The sequence below is a fragment of the Anas acuta genome, chromosome 3, assembly GCF_963932015.1.
Source record: "Anas acuta chromosome 3, bAnaAcu1.1, whole genome shotgun sequence".
Taxonomy (NCBI): domain Eukaryota; kingdom Metazoa; phylum Chordata; class Aves; order Anseriformes; family Anatidae; genus Anas; species Anas acuta.
This window is the reverse complement of record NC_088981.1, coordinates 37819378-37841868: the sequence shown is the minus strand read 5'-3', so window position 1 is coordinate 37841868 and position 22491 is coordinate 37819378.

Genomic DNA, 22491 nt, shown 5'->3' with positions numbered 1-22491 from the left:
TGAGTTCAATCCTTATTCAAGACACACAACAGAAAGCTAAGCCCCTAATTGAGAATCATTACAACAACTCAAAGCATGCTGAAGTAGACCACATCTTTTCACATACTGACATACTCTGTTCTACAACTCCATTTGCCTCTACCTTATACCCTTCTCTAATCATTCTTTTTTAAATGGAAGGTGAGAAGCAACACAGAATGAGAGAACCCAGAGAAGAAAAGTTGCAAAGATTTTCTCAGTTCCTTCAACAACAGAGTATAATAAAATGATACTAAACACAAGGAAATATGTGATGTGCATGTGTCTACCGTAACAGGACACCTTAACATTTAATTCTTCAGTCAGAGAAAAAATAATCTATCCTCTTAATGCAAGAAGGAATAAGACAAACAAATACAGTAATTGTGATAGTAGTTAAAGGAGGATAGAAAGATGGGAAGAATGACCATGGTAGGAAAAATATCTTCTCTGCCAGCGTGTAGGGGAAAAGCTGCCATCATTAGGAAGACAGACTATGGGGATACTGATCCACTACAGACACCACCCACAGCTGCCTGTGCCTTCACACAAAACCTAGGTGTAGTTAGGACTAGCTGCTCAGTCTGCATGAAAAAGTGAGCCTTGCCACAGGAGGCCATCTTAGCACACAGACCTCAGCCAGAAGAGGCAGATGCCTTGCCAGCAGGGCATGTGAAACATGCACTGAAGTGCAGTGAAGTAACTGACTTCAAGTAAGCTGAGCAGACTCAGCTTCAGCTTGTGTAGGGTCAAAGAGCACGCCTATGTGTGCCAGGTCCGCAATGCTTACTTCACTAGTCTGACAAAAAAAAAAACAAACAACCCCTTAGTACAGAAATCTGTTGTGTCCCACAAATAGTTAATCTTGGAGAAGAGTCCCTCAATCAAAAAAAGCAAGAACTGCCCACTGTGTGGGTACAGCCTTCAGCATACCACCTTCTGCAGTGCGTGCAACACTGTGTCTGTAAAACACTTCATCCAGCTGGGAAAAAAATAAAAAATCGAGACAGAGTGAGTGTAAACATATTCCCATAACACATGAAGTAGGGACAAGTGGACAAGTACTTGACTACATGAGTTTCACAGCTCACTGGGTGTCATTCCAAAAAGCATCTGTCACTGCCGCTGGCAATGAATTTTGAAAACAACTGTATTTTGCATCTCAGAGTTTAACAGGATTGCACAGCCGCCAACAAACAATCAAAGCCTAAAGACCTAACAAATGTGTGCTTTACCTCTCCAGATCTTTCGCTTGGTTATATTATCAGTGACAGGAGTGACAATGTTGTTAGGATGGTGTTAGACAGCAAATTCACACGTGGATCTAACTTGTCAAGTCAGCACGCTCAGATTGAACATTTGCACGATTCTCTTAAGAGGAATTTCTCTCTATATTTTTTTTTTTCTCATGCTAAACATATTCTGCTTGAGGTTTATAAACTTTTACCCGTTTCAGTAATTCCAGAAGAGCAAGTGCTGGTTTAGGAAATTTTGTGTCTCACAAACAACACCAAAAAAAAAACAAAAAACAACCAACAAACAGAAACCACTTACTGCTTCCATGCTGAGATGCAGGTAGATGAGAAATGTTTATAGTGGCTAAAAATTTAGAGGGTTAATGATGGCCTCTTCATGTCACTGGGAATTTGGCTGTAGTAGCAGAAAGATTTATCCTTACCTGCATAGTAACAATAGATGTGAGAAATTATTGCACCAGAGGTTGTATTAATGCATAGTAAAATAGAGTTCCAGACTATACAAATGTAAGGTTTAAAAGAAAAGAGATGGGGAAAGAAAAAAGGCACAGAGAGGTAAATTAACCAGGCTGTGCTCCATGGCAGAGTCAGAAACAAAACTCCAGTATATATTCTTCTAAAATATATTATTCTCCCATACAGGCCCATTCAAGGGCTACAACTGAATTGTGCAGAGGAGCTGTCCCTTTGTCAGAGATGAGGGGAAAAGTTAGAATGTAACTATGACCAAAACAGCTGCTCTAGAGTTGCTATAGTTTTGTATCAAAAGCAAATAAATAGATAAATAAATGGTCACTTTAATATTAATTTGAATAGCCTCTGAGTTTGTATTTACCTGTGTGCCTGCAAAAGTGTTGTGGGGAAATGGTCACAGTCAAAGCCATTGCTTTCTCTAAGAACAGACTAGTCTAAACATATATGGTTTTCCTCCCAAAGCCCCTTTCTGCCCTATCAGCCACATTACATCTTTACAAAAAAAAAAAAAAAAAAAAAAAAAAAAAAAAAAAAAAAAAAAAAGAAGGGAAAACAAAAAGAGAGAACTAGGACAAATACAAACTGGATTCTTCTGCTGATACAAGAATATTATTAGTAAGAAGCATGAAGTGAAGTGATATCTTACCATCATGGCCATAGCAAGGAAGGCTTCCTGACTTCTTACCAGAACAAACTGTCACTCTGAGGTGAAATTTTAGTATAGCATCACAAAGGAAACTTTTAATGCTGTGTTCATCCTAATATTCAACAAGTGCAGTGGATGCATATTCCTGTAAAGCATTTGTGATGCTTCCTGAGAGGGAAACAACAGTAAAAGGTAGTCCTGAAGAAAGCAAAGCTACACATACAATTACAAACATCTCCATCTAAGAGATTTATTTTGGTTACTAATGTTTCTTCTCTTACCCATCATATCTTTTGTTTTGATGCTGATTTTGGGCCCAGCTGAGAATTCAAACATTCTATTAGATCATATCTTCACAAATACTGTTGTACTAACATCAGTTTCTACCCTATGAAGAAGAAAAATATAAAATCGGAATCATCTTTCCACCATATGAGTCAGAAACACATCCCTTTTAAATATAGAACAGAGAATATAGCTGGCTTTGTTCAACACTTCTTTCTAGGCTGTAAGAAATTATTGTCTATTTAAAATGTGTGGATGTTAAGAATGAAAAAAAGGATTAAATCATGTACTGGAAATCACAAGTTTTTTTTTTTTTTTTTCTTCTTTCTTTTCCTAGCAGCTGTATAGCAACTTAACACTTCAGTTTTCCTAAGAAGCTGTCTACATTTATTAGTGGGCTTTGGCTAAATTGCTACAGAAAAACTATGTTAAGAAAGAACAACCTCTGCAGAAAGGAAAGTGATGTTTGAAGTAATTGCCTAATGATGCTTTTTTCTACTTCTGTCCTAGGATCTGTAGCTTGGATTATATACATGCTTTACTGGGGGGTAGTAAATTGTCATTCTCTCTACGGATTTACAAGATCAATCTTGGTAATTTGTTAGTTACAGTGTATGTAATGTGATATTATTGCTCATGTTACACAAGAGGATTACATGGCTTACTAAATAAAGCAGTGGACTTTACATTAGGGACCATACTTCCTTCCAGACTGATGCCTAGACAAGTAAAATTAGATCGGTGATCTCAGCCTTAGGACCATCTCTGGTGAATATGGACTCAGATCCCTAAATGACTAAACACAACTTAGGCCATCACTCATCTTTGTATGCTCACTCCTAACACCTGGATTCCAGATTCTTAAACATTTTTTATTCATCAGCTGTTGAAACATACCAGTGTGTGGTTTTCTGTGCAAGATTTACCAAGTCCCAGATTTGTACCTATGCTTCTGTGGGTTTATTAAGGGCCAGCAAAATTCTGTTCAGGTTGTATAAAGACAGTCAAAGACTATGTTGAACAGGCTTCATATTTTGTAGGTTGAATACAATACTTCTGTTGTTGAAAGTCCTCTGCTGTTAAAATTAAACACTTTTTTTTTTTTTTTGGTAATTTTGCTGTCACAGATTAAATCTCTTTCCTTCATGCATGAAGTCTGCCATTTTTATTAGTGGCAGACAGTTATCTGTCCATAGATGTCTTACCCCTCTTCTCCACAATTAATTTTAAAACTGTTTTCTGAGTTCTGGTTTGCATTTTTATTTTTTTTTTTGCATTTCAGGTGAAGTGAGTCCTACAATTGTACATAATATTCCAGATGAAACTGGTTAAAAGAGAATGATATTTTAGCCACCTAGAATCAAATCATTAATATTCATGTTCCTTTGATTTTTTTTTCCCATTCTAAAACTTTTGAATAATTTTTACCTGTCTCTGTTTATCCACAGAAGGATAAAGCCCAGCATTGCTCTGTCAGCTGTGATCATGAGAGATCATATCTGTGGTTGGAGGACTTGGTATGTAAGTGAAGTCAGACTAGCCATAGACCCTTCAACCCTAGTAACTTTTGATAACCCTCAAGCATATATCAATTCCTTTGCATTCTCAAATCAGTGAGTCAATGAATAATGATTAGATTTTCAAAATACTTAGGAACTCCAAAGTGTGTGGGGCATGCTTAAAATAAGTACTAACCTTAAAGACAAATCAGAGCTAAATCAGACACCCACTACCCACTTCTACAAGTCTTCTAAACTGGTGCCCAGCAGTTGGTCCACATAAGCCTGAGGGCCTGTCAGGGTCTCTGTGCTGAGGTCAACCTTACCCCTGATTCTGCATCCTCTCCTTTGTTTGTGGCGTGGTACTTGGAAACGTGAAAAGTACATCAGTACCAGTCCCACAAAAAAAAAAACAATCCAATCCAATCCAATCCAAACCAAACCAAACCAAACCAAACCAAACCAAACCAAACCAAACCAAACCAAACCAAACCAAACCAAACCAAACCAAACCAAACCAAAAACAAAACAAAACAAAACAACAACAAAAAACCACCTTCCTAATTTAGGACTCATCGTTGCCTCTCTTCCCTGAAAATTCATGAAGGCCTGACCCAGATAAGAAGCCCATCCAGTGCCAAAGGTTCTCCCTTTTAGCAGCTGTACTTGCCTCAGATTGTTTAGTGAAAACCCTGATGAGCCCTAAAACCAAGCAACTGAAATTTGGGACATAGTTTGTTATGTTCTTTTGATAAGATCTACTCTATTTTCTGCAGCCCTTTTTTAGGTTCATATGCATTTCTGAAGAATCCTGTTCCATGACAATGGAAATAGTATGTAAATAAATAAATAACAATGGGCTATCGGTTCCTTAAGGCTCTGTTGACAGGGGAAACGGTACCATTCATCTGAGCAGTTGTGCTTTTCAGAGGAGGCAGCTGAACTATCAGGAACAGAGCTGTGGTCACCTATTCATTTTAAGTGGCAACTGTCAGTAAATCACTAACTTCAGGTTACTCTTGATCAAGATTACTTAAACAAATGACCCATAGGTGAAAATATCTGCATCCCATCACCAAGTTCCAAAAGCCAGCCAACTGCTTCACCACAAATACTGCAGCTGCCATGCAATGCAGCAGAGAGCTCTAATGAGCAGTTTCAGAAGAATTGGTTTGGCTTGTTTTTTCACAAGTACACAGGCATGTTAATATGCGAGGGATGGGTAATTTGAGGGATGTTTTCCACATTTTTTCTTGCAGTTAAAATAGAACAAAAGCTTGCTGTCATTCAGACCAATACCTGCTCATCAGGCAGAAGAGGTGTGTGGCTGGGTTGCAGCTCAAATCGCTCTAGTTCATGGTAGCTGGTGTCACCAAAACATCTCCCCACTGGGGCTCACACACAAGGGGAACAGACCTGAATCTGGAGGAAAACTGAGCCATGGTTGGATATCCGAGTCTGTGAAATGTGACCCTGAGACAAAGGAGGCAATGTGGCCCCATTGTCCCCCACATCTCTTTTGCCCCACCACCTAGAGATCCCCTCCAGCAAGGGGCAGTCTGGTCATGGGGTCAGCAGCTGTGAGCTTCTGCTCTGAGGGACTCTCAGGAGTGGGCACCAGCTTTGCCATGCTGAGCCCCACAGTCTCTGCCATCCAGGGTTCGGGGCTCAGAGGCAGTGCAGGTGAACCCTTATGAGATGCCACCAAGGCTCTCAGTGATCCCCAAATGAAACAGCTCTTGGGGCAAGATGGACACAGATAGTAACCTACTTCCTAGACCAAGAGGGTGGCTAGAAGAAGCAACTGCCCATTGTCTATTCAGATAAACATACTCCTGGGGCAGACCCCATGTGGTTGAAGTGCAGATAACAAGCAGAGGAACAGCAAGGCCAGTCTTCTAAAATTAGTGTTGTAAGAGGATTATTGTTTTACAGAGAAGAGATGTGGGAGTGACAGCAATGGAGCTCTGCTCTTTGAGCTTTTTATGAGAGAGTAACAAGCCTGTATAATTATCAGGCTGAAGCTCATAAAGAAACTTATAAATACATTGTCAAAGTAGTTGCAACCATTCCTGGAATTTTAACTCAAATTCAGTCTTTCCTTTCCATTCACAGGTACAAATGCCTCTGGCTTTGTGGAAGTGACTAGAGCAGAACTGACTTGCTAGTTTTTACCCTGAGAAACTGTTGGTAGCCTACAGGTAGAAATCAAAAGCGTGTCAGTTGAAATTTGGGTAAAATAAGACTCGTACAGCATTAAGGCAGTTTAAATGCTCAAATCTGAAAATTAGCCTAGTATTTGTACTTTTCTTGCTTTACCAAAAAATTGAAGTGAAACTTGCCAGTCTAGGTTATTTCACCATCAGTCAAAAATGAGGCTTTGGGCACGTACCTTCCAGATTTCTGAAATCGTTTCAAATTTTTCTGCAGAGAATAAGGAGGAAGCTTCTTATCATCTAGAAAACACTAATAACAAATAAAGTTAAGAAATCCAGTTCTAACTGGTTGATAAAGCAAAAATAAAAACATGCATTTTTTTTTCCCTGTTAAACATTGGTGATTAATATTTTAGAAGGGAAACTTATGTCAGAGCTCAGCCCTATTATTTAAATATTATGTTATTATCTTGATTTTGAATTGTTGAGGAAAAAAATAGTTACTGTTAAGTTATCTACAACTTATGTTTTTGATAAATTTTCAGTGAAAACTGTATTATAAGGCCTGTCTTAATTTTCCCAGAACCTGCAGATTGTATGTAATCTGTGTAGCATCAAACTCAATTCATACTATATACATGCACAGAAGTTCTCTGTTGGTTCAACATGGAACATAAAGAAGCTGATGTCTCCAAATGGCAAAAAAAGCTTCTAAAAGTGACAATAAAACATCTCCAAAGGCTTTTTAGTTTTTTCCACTACCACAGAAAGAAAAAACAGGTAGCTGAGGCTTGGCAGTTTAGGTGGGAAAATCTTTCCCTCCAACATGCTTTCTCCTGAGGGCATCAGGAATAATTTTAGTCCATGTCCCTCGGAAGGCTGACAGAAATTCCCTCGAAGCCAACAGGAGGATTTCCATTAACATCAACAAGCATTTGCTGAGGAGTCAAAAGACTATGTGAGTTAAATTGATGAATCAGAAATTGAAAACTGAGCCAGGCCCAGGTTGGACTTCAGGAAGCAATAGAACCATAGCTCCAAGATCAGCCTCTCTGCAGTTGCTCTGTAAGCTGCTGCACTTGGATTTACTTAGATGTTCAGTTTTTAGAAGTAAAAGTAGTGATTTGCCCATCCAGAAAACAACAACAACAAGAAAACAAAACAGAACAAAACCTACCAGCCATGACTGTCTCCCAAAACAGCAACTAGAGTAATGTCTCTCAAGACTTGCCAAGTTCAATGACAAGATTTAGATAAAAGACAGGGGTATTCTGAGTCCTGACATGGGCATTTTTCTTGTCACATGTGGTACCTGATGCTCAATTTCTAAATAAACACTCAAAAATATCAATTTCCTACTTGTTTCCGAGAGGAAGCACAATGGATTTTGCCACAGCTACACAGTCCTTGAAATAATTAGGTCAACAATAATATTACTGTTCATTTTTTTGTGTGTGCTTCATTTGTACATTGTTGCTGGGCAGAAAAAGACAAGAATATGACATGTCAAAGTCTCCAGTAGCATGCATGCAATAAAAATAGCATTAAATATTGGGAGTTTTTAGAGAGGTGTTTTATCATCTGTCTTCCCTTTGCTTGTTTTCCCAAGAGACTGCAAAAAGAGCACAAAGAGAAAAATCAAAGTTAGTTGGCAAGCGACAGCTATTCCAGGTACTGTCCCTGGCCAGCTGTGTGGTCAGGCCAAGGCAGTGGGCTCCCCAAAGGCCCCAGCCTGCCTGTAGCACATGTCAAAACACGTGTGTCAGAGTGATGCCATGCCTGAGGTATGGTGAGGTCCCACCATACCTGGTCTTTGCACCAGGGATGGCCATCATTGGCACAGGTGGGACCATGTTGAGCCTGAAGGCTGAACATGGCCTCCAGAACACATGGTGAGGGCCACCATCTCATCCATCCACAAAGGAAGGGCAGACAAACACTGGAAGTCTGCAAGGTCCAACATCAGAGGCAGAGAGCTTTTTTTTTTTTTTGATGTTATGGAGAAACCACATGTAATGATATCATAATATATAAATGCTATAATAGATGAATAACAAGAAGTAAAAAGTAGTTTGTATATATAAATGCTATAATAGATGAATAAAAAGAAGTAAAAAGTAATTTATTTTAAACTAGTTGGAAGCACTCTGCAAGTACCATGTAGCTTTAGCCTCCTTTCAAAAATAACTATATGTTTTTTCAAATTATTTTGAGAGATATAGCAGTCAAACACACTTGAATAGGTGGAGACTTACAATATAAATTCCATCCTCATTTACATTAAAAAGCAGTTGGTTTCCATAGTGGAAAAATGAAGGAAGCAAAATGTATCTCTTAAAAACACACATGATTAGCTGAGACAGATTTTTATGCCTGCAGATTATTACCATTTTACTTGTAAGATATCTATCTTTACTAGCAACATATTTTCTGGTTTTATTAAGAATGTCACATTGTCTTTTCCTACTTAACTGCAAATAATTCAAACAAAATGTTGGAAGTTTTCCATCACAGCTTGTTAGAAAAAAATGTTATCTTTCCAAAACAGTTATTGTAGGAAAAATCCTGAATATTTCAGATCCAGTTTCCATATTCAAACAAAGCCCAATGCACTGTGAAAATACACTTCCATAATACATGGGGACCCTCCCCTGACAAGTTCTTATACAACAGTTGCCCCTTTTGCAGTGGGGCTGCTTGGAAAAACTCGGTACAGAGCAAGTTCAGTGCTATCTGGCTAGAGAGCCTACCCACTGAGGCAAATCTTATGCCTACAGAGTAGCAGAGGACTTCAATTCCAATCCAAATACATTCCCTTTCAGGCAAGAAATTTTAACTTTTTTGAGCAACATAAATAAATAAAATACCATAAAAAGCAAATACTTTTGTGAAAGAAATCTCCCATCATCAGAATTAGACATGTGTAAATATCTTTTTTTTTTTTTTTTGGTAATGAAGTTGAATGAAAATATTAGTGAGCATAAAAACAATAATTAATTTTCAATCTAGCTAACTTTGTTTATTTATTTATAATGCTTATTATTGGAAAACCAAACCCCAGAACATCAAAATTGCCTTTTCATTGAAAACCTTTGGGTTTGATCTGCTGTATCCATAATTCCCAGATAATTCCTATAATAATGTTAGCTGAACTTAGAAAAGGCAATCACAAAACATCGATAATTTAAAAAACTACTGTTGAAAATACCTTTTAGGTGAACTCTGAAATTCCTGAGATGTGATCACTGTGGTTAAATTCAAGTCTACTGATTGAGAAAGAACTTCTTAAATCATGCCATTCATAAGAAATAAAAATCAACTCAAAATGAATCCAAGACAAATGTTTTTGTATGCAGGCTCAAATCTAGATTTTGAAATCATGCAAGGCTGTTAAATCCAATCAGTTTATATTTCCTCACAAACTCCATTTTCAAGCAAGAGTCCATTTCATAAGCCTTTCAACATTAAGTGACATTTCTCTCAAATTATACATTTAGGTTCTATGAACACAGAATTTATAACTCATTCCAGATTATCTATATGGAATAATTCAGGTATAACAAAAGAACGCAAATCCCAAAGCTAAAGGTCATACCCCACCAAACACATCACTCAATACTTATAGGAAACCCCAAATACATGTACAGGACACCTGAATACCTGATTTTTTTTTTTCTATCCAGTTGTCATGATGGGGCATGGGAAGGGATTGTTTGTGTTTTAGAAGTTAATCAACCTTTAGTGGCAGTAACTCTGAAGTGAAGTGTTACCTGGTGTGCCAGGAATGTCCTGTTTTCTTTTGTGTGGAGCCTGCCAAGGTTCTGTATTACCATCATATGCCTTTCGTAACCACTCACTATTATCAGCTTCTCAGTTTCATCTCCTGGATCGGCAGCAGTTTCTTAAAAGTATTTATTTTCTTTGCTAGCCCAGCAAAGGGCTGTCACAGCACATTGGATTACAGCAGCAAATGGGCCCACTGGAGCAGTGAGACAGTTCTGGCATCCCCAGCCTCTAACTCCCGCATGAAGGCATATCTGGGGTTGTACAGCTGGCACATCTAAAGACAGGTAGGAAAGATGGGCTACAGCTTTCCATGGCATGTGTAGATTTCATATCTCCTCTCTGGCAAATCACTGCTGCCAGGAACAGTGCCAATCCTTCAGGAATCACGAAAATGCTGCCCACCCTTCAGAAATTGCAGAAATGCTGCCCAGGGGCAAATAGTTTGTCACTGAACTGTATCAGGCTGCATCAGACTGCATGCAGGTTAGCAATATTTTCCCCAAAGAAAGATGACATCATTGGCTTGTGAAAAAAAAATAAAAATAATGAAATTTCCACTTTAAGTTACAAACAGGACAGAAGAAGACTAATTGGAGCCTTCAAACTTAGTATCAAGTTGGGGAAGTCTGTCCTGTCATATCTACAGAACAGGACAGCTGAGGGTCCACTTGCAAGTGCCAGCAGAGAGAATTGGGCTTTGTTTGAGAAGAGCAGGCTGCAAAGTTTGGCTTACATCTATTGAGACCTGTGAGGGCCACTGCAGTAGACTGGACTCAGGACACAGCAGCCATGCCTCTGTCTCGTGGGTATGCATGCAATTTGCTGCTGCCAGAAGGTGCTCTTCTCCCACCACCTTTATGTTGCCTGTGCATGGGACATAGGCCAAATTATCAAGTGATCCACAAGGCATCTTGCCTATCAGCAGCAGGCAGGACAAATGATGTTTTTTCACTTGTAGCTAATTGTTCTGTTAGGCAGATTTCTCAGTGAAAACAAGGCCTTGGAGAGTGGTGCTGCATATCATACCAAAGATCTTTCTATAACTGATGAGAAAAATCTGGGGGTTGAGAGTCCTTGCCACCACCCCGCCCTGTAAGTTGTGATCTACACCCAAAACGCCTCCCCAAGACCCCTTTCCTTATCCCTCCCAACATATACAGAACCACCCCAACATGGATGGTGGCACAGAAGACCTTGGTAGGCAAAGAAAAACATTCTACATTTACTATTGCTCCTGCACACAACATTTCAAGGAAGGTCAGAAGCTCTTTGTCTCTCCATCTCAAACTGATGGCAGTCACCACCACGTGCTCTCCATATAGAATCAATTAATAATATCCAAAGTCTCTAGTGACTCTGCAGAGACAGATTTTGTTCATCTTTTGAAGTACCATCAAGATCTTCTCATCAAAGGAGCATGTCTATGATGAAAAAGCATTTTAATTTAATATAAGCTGAGAGGGAAATGGAAAACTCCCCTACCTAAAGCTAAAAAGTAAGAAGTTAAAAAGCTAAAGCTGGAAGTATTGTATCTGGAAACATAGTCCTATTACCTCCAAAATAATTTCTCATCTCTACCTCAGAAAAAGGCCTTTCAAAAGTCCTTTACAGAGCATACATGTGTAAGAGGGAGAAAAATTGGCTTAGGTCGAGCCCTTGCCCTTTAGGATAGGTGATTCCCATACTTCTTTTTCAGACACAGTTTTGGCAGTTCCGTATAGAAAGATTAAAAACGTTACATAAAGAAGTAAGGTTTTCAGTCTCTGTTTTGGATGCTTTCTAGACTGTTTTCAGTTGTTATAAATTAGAAGTCAGATCTGTCCAATTTACAGCAGTGAATTTCTGACCCACTGAGTCTAAAACAGGAAACAGGTTTATAAGATAAATGGCCACAAATTCCATATTACTTGCTATATTTTTTAGAATTTGCATTCCTTTGGCAGCATACCACAGTTATTATGGGTGCCCACATTTCTGACACAAATATTTTAGTGAAGTAGCTTTTTTAAAATATGGTATCATTTGTGGATGACCATGGATTAGTTGGTGTGTCCATTCCTTAAGTTAGTCTGCCTGATGGCTATATATGCTTCTATCCATTTTTTTTAATTCTTTTTTCTTTTCTTGTATTTTTTTTTTCATTTTTGCGGTCACATATTTTATTTACCAAACTAGTTTGTGAGAGTTGGAGGGAAGGTACTGTCTGTGCTTTCCTAACACAGGACAGATTCCAGAGGCATTTTAGGACTATTCAGAAAGAGAGCTTGGCAGGCCTTCCCCGTCACGGTAATTCACAGAGGCTTAAGGCCACCACTCAGACAGAGAGAGAAAAACAAATATAAGTGGAGGAACAATTTTCCTAATTGTTTACTCTTTCTGTGTGAACTTATTCATGAAATTTCTGTCTCTTTATTTTTCATATGTTCTCAAAGAATAAAGCTTTTCAGCAAAAAAAATAGACACAGTGGTTGTTTCCACTTCAGTGTTGTTTTCTCAAGGTGCCCACAGTTTCATGGACAAAGCGGCTGTCTCTGCTTGCTTTGCTGACCCTGCATGGCTTGCAAAGTGGCTCAGCCTTCAGTGGTCTGCATCCGCGTGAGTTTTGGGGTGACAAAAAGGCCAACTTTCCATAAATGCGGGAGAGTAAGAGCTAAGGTAAATATTCCCAGGCCCCACCAATCACTGGCTGAAGAGCCAAAACTGTGAAGGGAGGCTGGGGAGAGGGAAGGAAAGCGACGCCCTGACTGCACTCAGCTTGCAGCCAAGTGCTCAGCTAGCAGTGCTCACACCCACCGAGCCGCAGTGGTAGTGAGGCCACCACAGTAACAAGAAAATGATTAAGGAAAAACATTGCAGAGCTAGCTAGCATAGGTTTGGCAAGCAGGGAGGATGTAACAGGGGGGTTATCCCCATCAGACAAAGTAGCAGGAGCACACCTATCTCACATGGCACCACCACAGCCTTGGAACAACCAAGACACAACTTGGGATGGTAAACTGCTGAATCAGGTTTTAAATGCCATTGTATTCTGCGGCACTTTCTGTCAGCCCTTTATTTGGAGAAATGATTGCCAATAATTTAGTTTTCTACTGAGCCTCTAAAGAGTTGCATTGATTTTTCCTGTACTGTAAGTAGCTCTGGGTTAGTACACCAAAATTTCACCAAGGAAATTCTCCTGGCTTTATTTCCACCTTAACTATAAGAAGAAAATACCAGAAAAAAAGAAATCTAATTAGAAAGCCTGAAAAAAGGATTTTTCTTTTAAATTCAATGTCTCTGTTCTGTGTTTCCACAACAAAATAACACCGGAAAGTAAAGAGTGTTTTACCAGTTTGTTCCCAGAAGAATGATAGAGTTGCCTATGGTAGGACAAACTTACTTGGATAGGAGACACAATTTCCTCTACAACCTCTACAGAGTTACAAAAAAAAAAAAAAATAAAAAAAAAAAAATTCTGCTGGATGCAGGAGCCACCAGCCTTATTGGCTTTCTGCTCCAGGAGTCAGAATTATTCCTTCAATCATACGTTTATGTAAAAAGTAATAAAAGTGCACAAAAATCACATAATGTAGCAGGCATAAAATGGTCCCGGGGAGATGGATGGAAACTTGAGTACGGTGGACTTGGTTTAGTGCCTGTGGCATTTGTAGAAGTAATCAGTCCTTAGAAAATGCACAGCTGAAAAGGGCTTGGTGTAAAGGATGATCCTTACCTCAGGAGCACCACAGAAAGGAAGAGCAGGAAGCAAGAAAAAAAAAAAAAAAAAAAAAAAAAAAAAAAGGTTACAAGGCTGGCTAAATTTGAGGGCAATATGTTATCCCCATCAGGCTGTTTCAACTCTGGGTTTTCATATTTGAGAGGTTGGATAAGCTTTGGACAAGCCTCTGAACGTTTAAATGCTTAGCTGAAGCTGGAATTCCAAACCTTTTGAAGCTGGCCCATCTCAAACACTAACATACAAACAGCTTCCACATAAATATTAAATGCAAAAGACATCATTTATGAAAATGTCAGTGTGCCAAGGAATACTACTGAACCTGTCCAAAGAAGGTTTTCTATATTCACCACACACTGAAAAGTAGCTTGACTTGCTCAGGGATACTTTAAGAAGTACTTCACTGCAGCTATTGTTGCTACGTTGGACCCCAACAGTTACATGAGAAGTGGTGTGCAAAACTCAGTTGTTTCACTTTGCATCAGATTGTATTGGCACCTCTTTCAAATGTCAGTTCCTGAGATGATAGCCTAAACAAATCAGGAGAATCCCCCTGAGGTCTTGCTATTAATATTTATTATTTATATTCAGAAGCTCAACTATGCTGTATTTCTGGCAGACAAGAAAATAATTTGCCTCAGATAATGTATATTGTTGCATTCCAGTTGTGCAAAGACGGCTACAGGAGTTCAAGGTTACTTAGTAGATCCACATGTAACATTCATAAGGCTTCTCATTTTTCGTGATATCAGCATACTTGTAAATTGCATCTCAGATGTTCTTCAAGCCACTCAAAACCCATGTTCCATGGAAGCACCAGTGAGTACAAGTTTATAGGTACACCTTCACTTAAAAGTAACAATAGCTATCATTACCATTCAACATGAAGAAGAAAACTACACCTTCTGTGTGCTTTTGTTATAACAGTTTCTTTAGAACATGCTGACATAATGGTGCACAAAATTGCCTTTTTGTGCATATGTCTTTTAGTTCAAGCACTTCATGTGGACTTCCTGCTACCAAGGATTAGTCACATTGTTGACACTCATTCATCACTTCAGTTACTCCACATTTCAAGAGATTTTTCATCAGACATCAGTCAGCCACTTGGAAATGCAGTCCAAGAAACTACAGTGATTTGGGCAGCAGAAGTAATGAGGTTGCTGAGAGAAAGTTTGGGGAAATGTATTGGCAAGATTAGAAGACCATTTCCTATAACTTACTGACCAGCAAAGTAAAGGTCATCAGAAAATATTGTTAAAGCTGACTTGTAGTCTGTTTACAGTTCTTTGTACATGAAGTTATGAAAGCTGAGATTGAAAAAAACAGAGCACTCAGTGATAGTGTGTCGTTTTCCTAGAAAAGTATGGGTGAATTAACAAGATTCATGAAATTCAGCTATATACTTTCCAGAACAACTATAGATATTCCATCTGTGCCTCTGCAGTACTCAAAAATTATTTCTATGCTCTTAAATCTTTTGACAGTTTATCTGAGCAACAGTCATTCATAGCAACAATAATGCAGAAGTTATTAAGCTTTAAAAGATTCAGCCATGTATACTAACATTCAAATGCATTCAGGTTATCTTGTTTCTCTAAAAGTAAAGAACTACTGCTGATCTCACCTTGAAACAAGTTACTAGTGATTTTAGCTCAATGATTTCTAAACATGTGTTTTTCTTAATCTTTGAAAAAATAAGACTCACATGCTTGAATAATGCAAAACTCAATGCCAGTTTGGCATCCATATCTCTGATCCATATGGCTTCCCACAAGGAATTAATAAAGCCTGTATGACTTGCATATATTTCAAGGAAATGTCAATATGTTCACATGTCTGACCTGCTAGCCAGAATCTTATCCATATTTTTCTCCAACTTGACTCCTGCTTCAAGAAGACAATGGGTAACTGGCTGTTGCTCCTATCACCTCCAGTCAAAACTGACCTTTCCTTTTGGGATCTTTCATCAAGTCACTGTGAAAGACAAAAAAACAGAGGAAAGGAGAGTCACAAGTACATGGCAGTAGCAGGAATAAATCACAAATGAAGAGGGACACAAAGGAATGTCTTCGTTAGGGCAACCATTAAAAATGTTTCCTCTCAAGCATGTATGAGACTTGCTTGACATAAGCAAATGCATATGAGACTCCAGACTTCAGTAAATGGTTGAAGAAGTTTACTGACATGACTCATACAATTGCTATGTCTAAACCAAATCAGTTTTAGTCATTTAGTTTTGATGAATGTTAAGGTCAAAACAACCATAAAAATAAGAAAGGTACCTGAAAACATTAACAACATGGGAAAAACACAGAGATGAACTGAAAATAAACAGAAGAAATTTCAAAACAAAGAGCAAGTTTATTTGTTCTTTCCCATAAAGGTTTCCTTCTCTCATAAAAGGAGATTATTATTAAAGTTCTTTTTTTTCTCCAGTAATGGCATCATGGTTCTTTAACACTGTTAGTCTGGTCAAAGCCTATGTGGGCCACAGAAACCAAAGCAATAACAGTGTTTATGAGAGCTGGAAGCAGGAACTGGGTGAGAAAGATGAGGAGAGACAATATTAGTCATCTACAAAATAAAGAGCTAGGGAAGAGGGCAAGATTGCTGAAGGGTAGATAGAACTAGTAGTGCAGAAACACAGACAATTTCTTTTTAATAAAAGGGAAAAGAAAATTGCACTTAGTCAAAGAAAAGTCCTTGGAAGTACCTGACAGCAAACTCTGACTGAAGGGGAAAAGACATTAATTTGGAGCAACTTAGATATAGCAAAATTTTGTTCCATTAACCCCTTTCACTTAGTAAATACAGTTTAAAGTGCCAATGCTGATAAGGAATTTTAGGGGCCAGTCACACTCTAGATCTTGTAGGATTAAAGTTTTGTCTTGTGGGTTTTACTGCTGAGTTTTTTCACTAGCTGAAGCTTTTGTAGCTGAAATCACCGAAGTATATCTATGCCTACACTTTTTATTTTCTCCTACTCTTAGTTTTAAGTCATTGCTGGAGTTCCACACAGGAGGCCATAATTTGGGCATCAAATACAATATTTTCCATCCACCAGAACCTAACAAACATCGCCTTAAATAAATTTGTGCCCATGCCAAATTCAAAATTAACTTCCCAAGCCAAGCTAGAGTTGGTGAGATGGGGCCAAGGGGCCCACAATTCTGCTGTTGAGCTAATGGAGCAGCCTCAAGCTGCCAATCCAAAAAGGGAGACTTTTTTATTTAACATATACATTACACAACGTGTGCAATATTTTCCACATTCAAAGAGAAGACTTTATTTATAAGCTGCCTGTGTAGAAATGGTCTCTTATTACAAGGAAGCAGCAAGCCAGGTTGAGCCTGGAAATGAATTCTCATTTTCTCCTTCAGTGCAACATTCAGTGACATGTTGCTTATTCCCTTCAAAAATATTTTGCAGATGGTTTTGGCCATTTACTGAACTCTCAGGCCCTAGAATAATGACATATATTCCCCAAACTCTTCTAGTTCAGCCTTCACTAATTGCTGGAAGAGTCAGTGAAATAGTGAACTTAACTAATTATATTGACCTCCAGAAGGAGTCCCTCTGACGAAGATACTCAGTTTCATTTTCAGCCAAAAAAGTGTCTTTTGCCATCATCAACAGTTTCAAATGGTTTGAAATTTTGCAGACAGGTTTCGTATATCATTCTGAATCTTTTCTATTAATGCAAAATTGAGTCAAATACTTTAAGGCTTGAAAGAATTGGCCAAATCTTCACAGTTATTCTGACTGCTATATGAATTGACACACGAAGAAAAAAAAAATAAAAAATGCCCATAGTTCTGCATTCATTCATGGACCCAAGATGTTTTCTTGGAAAAGTTCTGCTATTATATTCACCTGATATGTCAGCTAATTTTTTTATCACAAGCCACTCAATACAATACAACACAAAAATACTACTACTACTACTAATAAATATGTACAACAGGTCAACAGGTACAAAGTTCTTTTTACTCTGTATAACATTAATTTATTATGGAAGCTTTGGTGATATCCTGCAAGCATGCAAACAATGAAAATGAACATTCTATTTCTACATCCTTGTAAATCCCATGTCAACTACTTTTGCTACATCTTAGACTTCCAAAAGATGGCCTTGGATAATAAACTCCAGAGAAATATTCTGAAATGTGAATTCTGGTTCTACAGAGGCACTATCTGCCAGCTTTGAGTTAAATATATATAAATTACTGAGAAATGTATTTCCCAATATATCTTCTCAGTATTTCCTATTGTTTGGCTTAAATTACTTCCTGCTCAGTGAGTACTCAGAAACATTGATGGCTATGAAACCTATTTCGTATATCTGCCTTTACTCATATACTCTATAAGTAATGTATGGTATGGTATAAGCCAGTGCATTGTCTCGTGGAGATATCAGAGATATCTCTGAACAAGATAGAAACAAATTGACTAATGCAGGCTGATAGTCCTCACTTGATCCTACCCTGCTAGTTGAAACAACTATTTGTTTAACAGAAGATATGCATTAACCTAGGCAACCAGTACATAATTATTCAAATGTCCTGTAAAACAGAAATTTGTTTAACTTGTCTCTCTGGCTGATCATGAAAGAGAGATTAATTAGAAATAACATTAATTTGTAACCAAGGACACTTTTAGAATAGGCCTACTGAGGAAAAGCAGTCTCTGTCAACACCAAGCAAAATCATATTATAGGCATTTAAAGCTAGAAAAGTTTCAGAGGAGTTTTAAAATGAAAGACTGTGGAAAGAGCACTCATTGGAATGACTTCTCTTCTGAGAAAGTCATAAAACATCTTACATACTGTTAAAAAAACACAAGCTAAGTCACAAATCAATTAAATCCAAATAGGAAACAATGACATCAATGACATCTCAATAGCACAATAAAGTCCTATTTATGTAGTACACATTGAAATGGACAAGAAGACTCCAGCAAATACTTCCTTCCATACAAATGCTAGAAGTGCGCAGACTGACCTAGAATGTCTGGGTTTGAACACCGACAGGAAGATATCTCAGAAACTCAGTAAAAGGTAGTAGGACAACCTTATCAAGATGTCATCTTTGACATGTTGAATGAGATCAGAGCCACTGGAGGGGCAGTGTCCCCTCCCAGCTCTGGGTGCACCCCCAGCCTGCCAGCTGGCAGGACAGCATGAGAAGCAGAGACATCCTTGGCTCTGTGCAAACATGACTCTGCAACAACTAAAACATAGGTTTGTTATCATCCCTATTTTCATCAAAAATCAAAAAAACAGCATCACACAAAGGAAATTAAGAATTCCAGCCAAAAACGTGACAGTGAGTTAGACATGAAGAAACAAAAAGCCTGAATAAAAGTTACAAGTGGTACAGATTTGTTTACATGACTGTCTGGGAATTTTGAAGGAACTGAAATAAATTTTGTAGAGCTAAGCATCACAGTAAAGAGGAATATTAGAAACAAGGAGGGATGGTTCAAAATGTGGAGATCATATACAGTGGAGAAAAATAGAAAAATGTATAAATTAAAGCAACTGAAAAATAAAACCAAAGTGAGAAAGGACAAAAGTGACTGAGAAAAATATTCTAGCGGAGTAAAAACTAACAATAAAAACCTTTCTCAAAAACTTCACAAGCAGAAAACCTGCCAGAGAGCCTCTAGGGCTGAAAGAAGACCACAGTCTAATTGGAGCACTTGCAGAAAATACAGTTAAAGTAAAAGAGCTGTTTACTTCTGATTCATTACTGAGAAACTTATAGAGGTTCCTTTCTTTTAAGGGGAATGAGCTGGAAGAACTGTCTCAAACTGAAATGTCAGGAGAGAAATGTTTAGAATAAATCACTAAAACAGCAAGAAATTGGCAGGAGGGAGTGACATTCACTGAAAAGTTCTAAAGAAACTCAGACACAAAATTCTCAGATTATTATCTCTGGTACAACTTATTGCTTGAATCTTCCCTTAGCGAGAGAAGACGGCAGACCTGACACTGCTTTTTGAAGAGACAGGAGAGAAGCTTGGGAAAGCACAGATCAGAAAGTCTGACTTGTTTATCAGGCAACTCAGTAGGAACTAATCTGGAATGATATCAAACAGTTGCATATATATAGTTTAATTGTGAGGTCATCCTGGTTGCTTTTGGAAGATGGAAGCAATGCAATACAGACCCATTTGGATTATTTGAAAGAATAAATGATCTGGAACCTGTGTTATTTGTGTTATCTAAACTCATTTGGAAAAGAAAGTAATAATGTTATAATTTTTGGTGATGATAGCAAAATATTTAGATAGCTAACATTCAAAATGAATAAACGCAAATGAATCAATGCAGAAGGAAAACATCTACATTATGGCTGCTGATTACTCACCACAACACAGGAAATGATTCTGGAGTTTTTTGTGGATACCATCCATCAGATGGTGGTTCGCAACAAAGGCAAAACAAGTAAATGGAATTTTAGGAATGACTAAGAAAGGAACAGAGAACAAAGCAGTGACACAACATTAAGTTGTGGCAGAACCACTTGGTCCACCTATATCTTGTGTGTTGTGTACATCTTTAATTCCTACATCTCAAAAAAATGCAGCAGAGCAGAAAAATAAGAGAAAAGCAAGAAGGATGATCAGCAATATAGAATGTCATCTGAAAGAGCAGAGAGGCAATGGATGTGATTCTTCAGCTTTCAAAATAAATGACTGATGGAAGATGGAGTCTTCAGATTATGACTGGAATAGAGAGGTTAATATGCGCCAATTATTTGTTATTTCTCTTGACACAAGACCTTGGGGATGCCAAAGAAAACTCTTAGGCAGCAGCTGTAAAACAAATAAAAGGAAGCATTTTTTCTTCCCTGCAGGATTTATAGCAAATTAATTGCCATGCAATGTTGTGGAAGAAAAAAGTACTCATCTATAAATATATTCAAAAAACAATTCGACCACTTAGTAAAGGAAAAATAAAAGTTCTCCAAGGGTGACTATGGATACAAACTTTAACAAACTTGGGATACAGACTTTAGCTCAGAAGGTGTGATGGAGTACATGAAAGGACTGGCTAAGTGGACAGATTTCTAATAGGTATGCTAAGGTTAGAAGAGTGGAAAATGAAGAGGCATATCTGGGTGTGGAAGCACCAGAAAGGAGAGAAGAATATGGTGCATAAGAATGGCAGGCATTGATCACACCCAGATAGCAGACACTCAGTTCCCAGAACATCTACAAGCAGTTTCCCAGGACACCCAGAGTGAGAAAATGAGGAACAAGGGGAAGTTTCCACATAGAATAAACAAAAACTCACGCCACTGATAGATGGTGGCAGGCAGATAAAGCACTGGAGCCTTAAGACATCAGGTAAGGAGGAAAGTGGATAAATACACAGAAAGGTGGGATAGGATGGAGGGACAGGAAATCACAATCATGGTCAGCTCCTGGAGGGTACAATAGGCATACCCTATGCCAGCAGCACTTTGTGGCTAACCTCAGTATAACAGATGTGATAAGAACTCAGTACTTCTCCAGGCTGAACAGTGCCAGGTCTCTCTCAGCTTCTCATCAGATGTCAGGTACCCCACTCATGTTTGTGGCACTCATCGCCTCTCTTCTAACAAGGTTTCACATTGAGCTTTGCTGCATTGTTTTTATAATGGTGCTACATTATATATCATAGCTGATTTTTCTCTGTATTTGCCTTATTCTTACTCTTTCCTGTACTGTCTGATTACAGACAGAACATTAGGCTTTTGCCAATGGATCTGTTCTTAGTTGCCTTCACCTTCTGGTATATTTTAATTCCTTCTCTTCTGCAGATGGTCCCTCTCCTAGTCAAATGGCCGTCTCAAGTAAAATGGACCCAGCAGATCAAAACCTCCTAAACCCCTAAGGGAAGATATAGTTGAGTACAACACAAATAGAGTTACAAAGAAAAGGTTTTCTGAGCTTTTTCTGAAATGATTCTGAAACATCAGTGCTGCCTCCCAAGACACAATGCTACATTCCAACAGTGGAAGCCAGGGGAGCTCGACTAGCAAAGCAGAAGGGTCTAGTTGCATTATATTTATTGCAGCCCACACAAGAGCAGCAAATAAAAGACCCAGCAAAGTAATGGGGAACTATGGCTGAACTTAAGTTCCAGTGATGCGGCTGGGTTGCCTACTTTTATACATATTTCCCTTTGCACATCCCTCATTTTGATAGCAAAGTTTTGTTTCTCACAACGGTTTACACTTTTATATGAAGCCATTAAACTAAGAATACAGAATGAATTATTTGCAACATCAAGGAATGAACCTTTTTACGCTTGGACAGTAGGGGGTTTTAAATTCACACTGCACTTCAAACATGAGTTATTTACATGGGGAAAATCTTTTCAAACTTCAGACAAAAAGTGAGATTCGTTATATATTGTGCAAAAGCTACCAACTCATATACATGACATCAAGTCATATATTACAGACATGAAGCCTTTCACATTTTACCAAATGTCATAAGGTTTGCAGTTCCCACATTGTGTTTTAATATTTCTGCCAAAATTGCCAGGAAAGAACGTGTCTTTAACTTCTCTGACCCTATTGTGTCAAAAACATCTCTCATGCACCCCATACTGTATCTCTTAGACCTACTCAGTGCTCGTTTCTGAAATTTCAGAAATGCT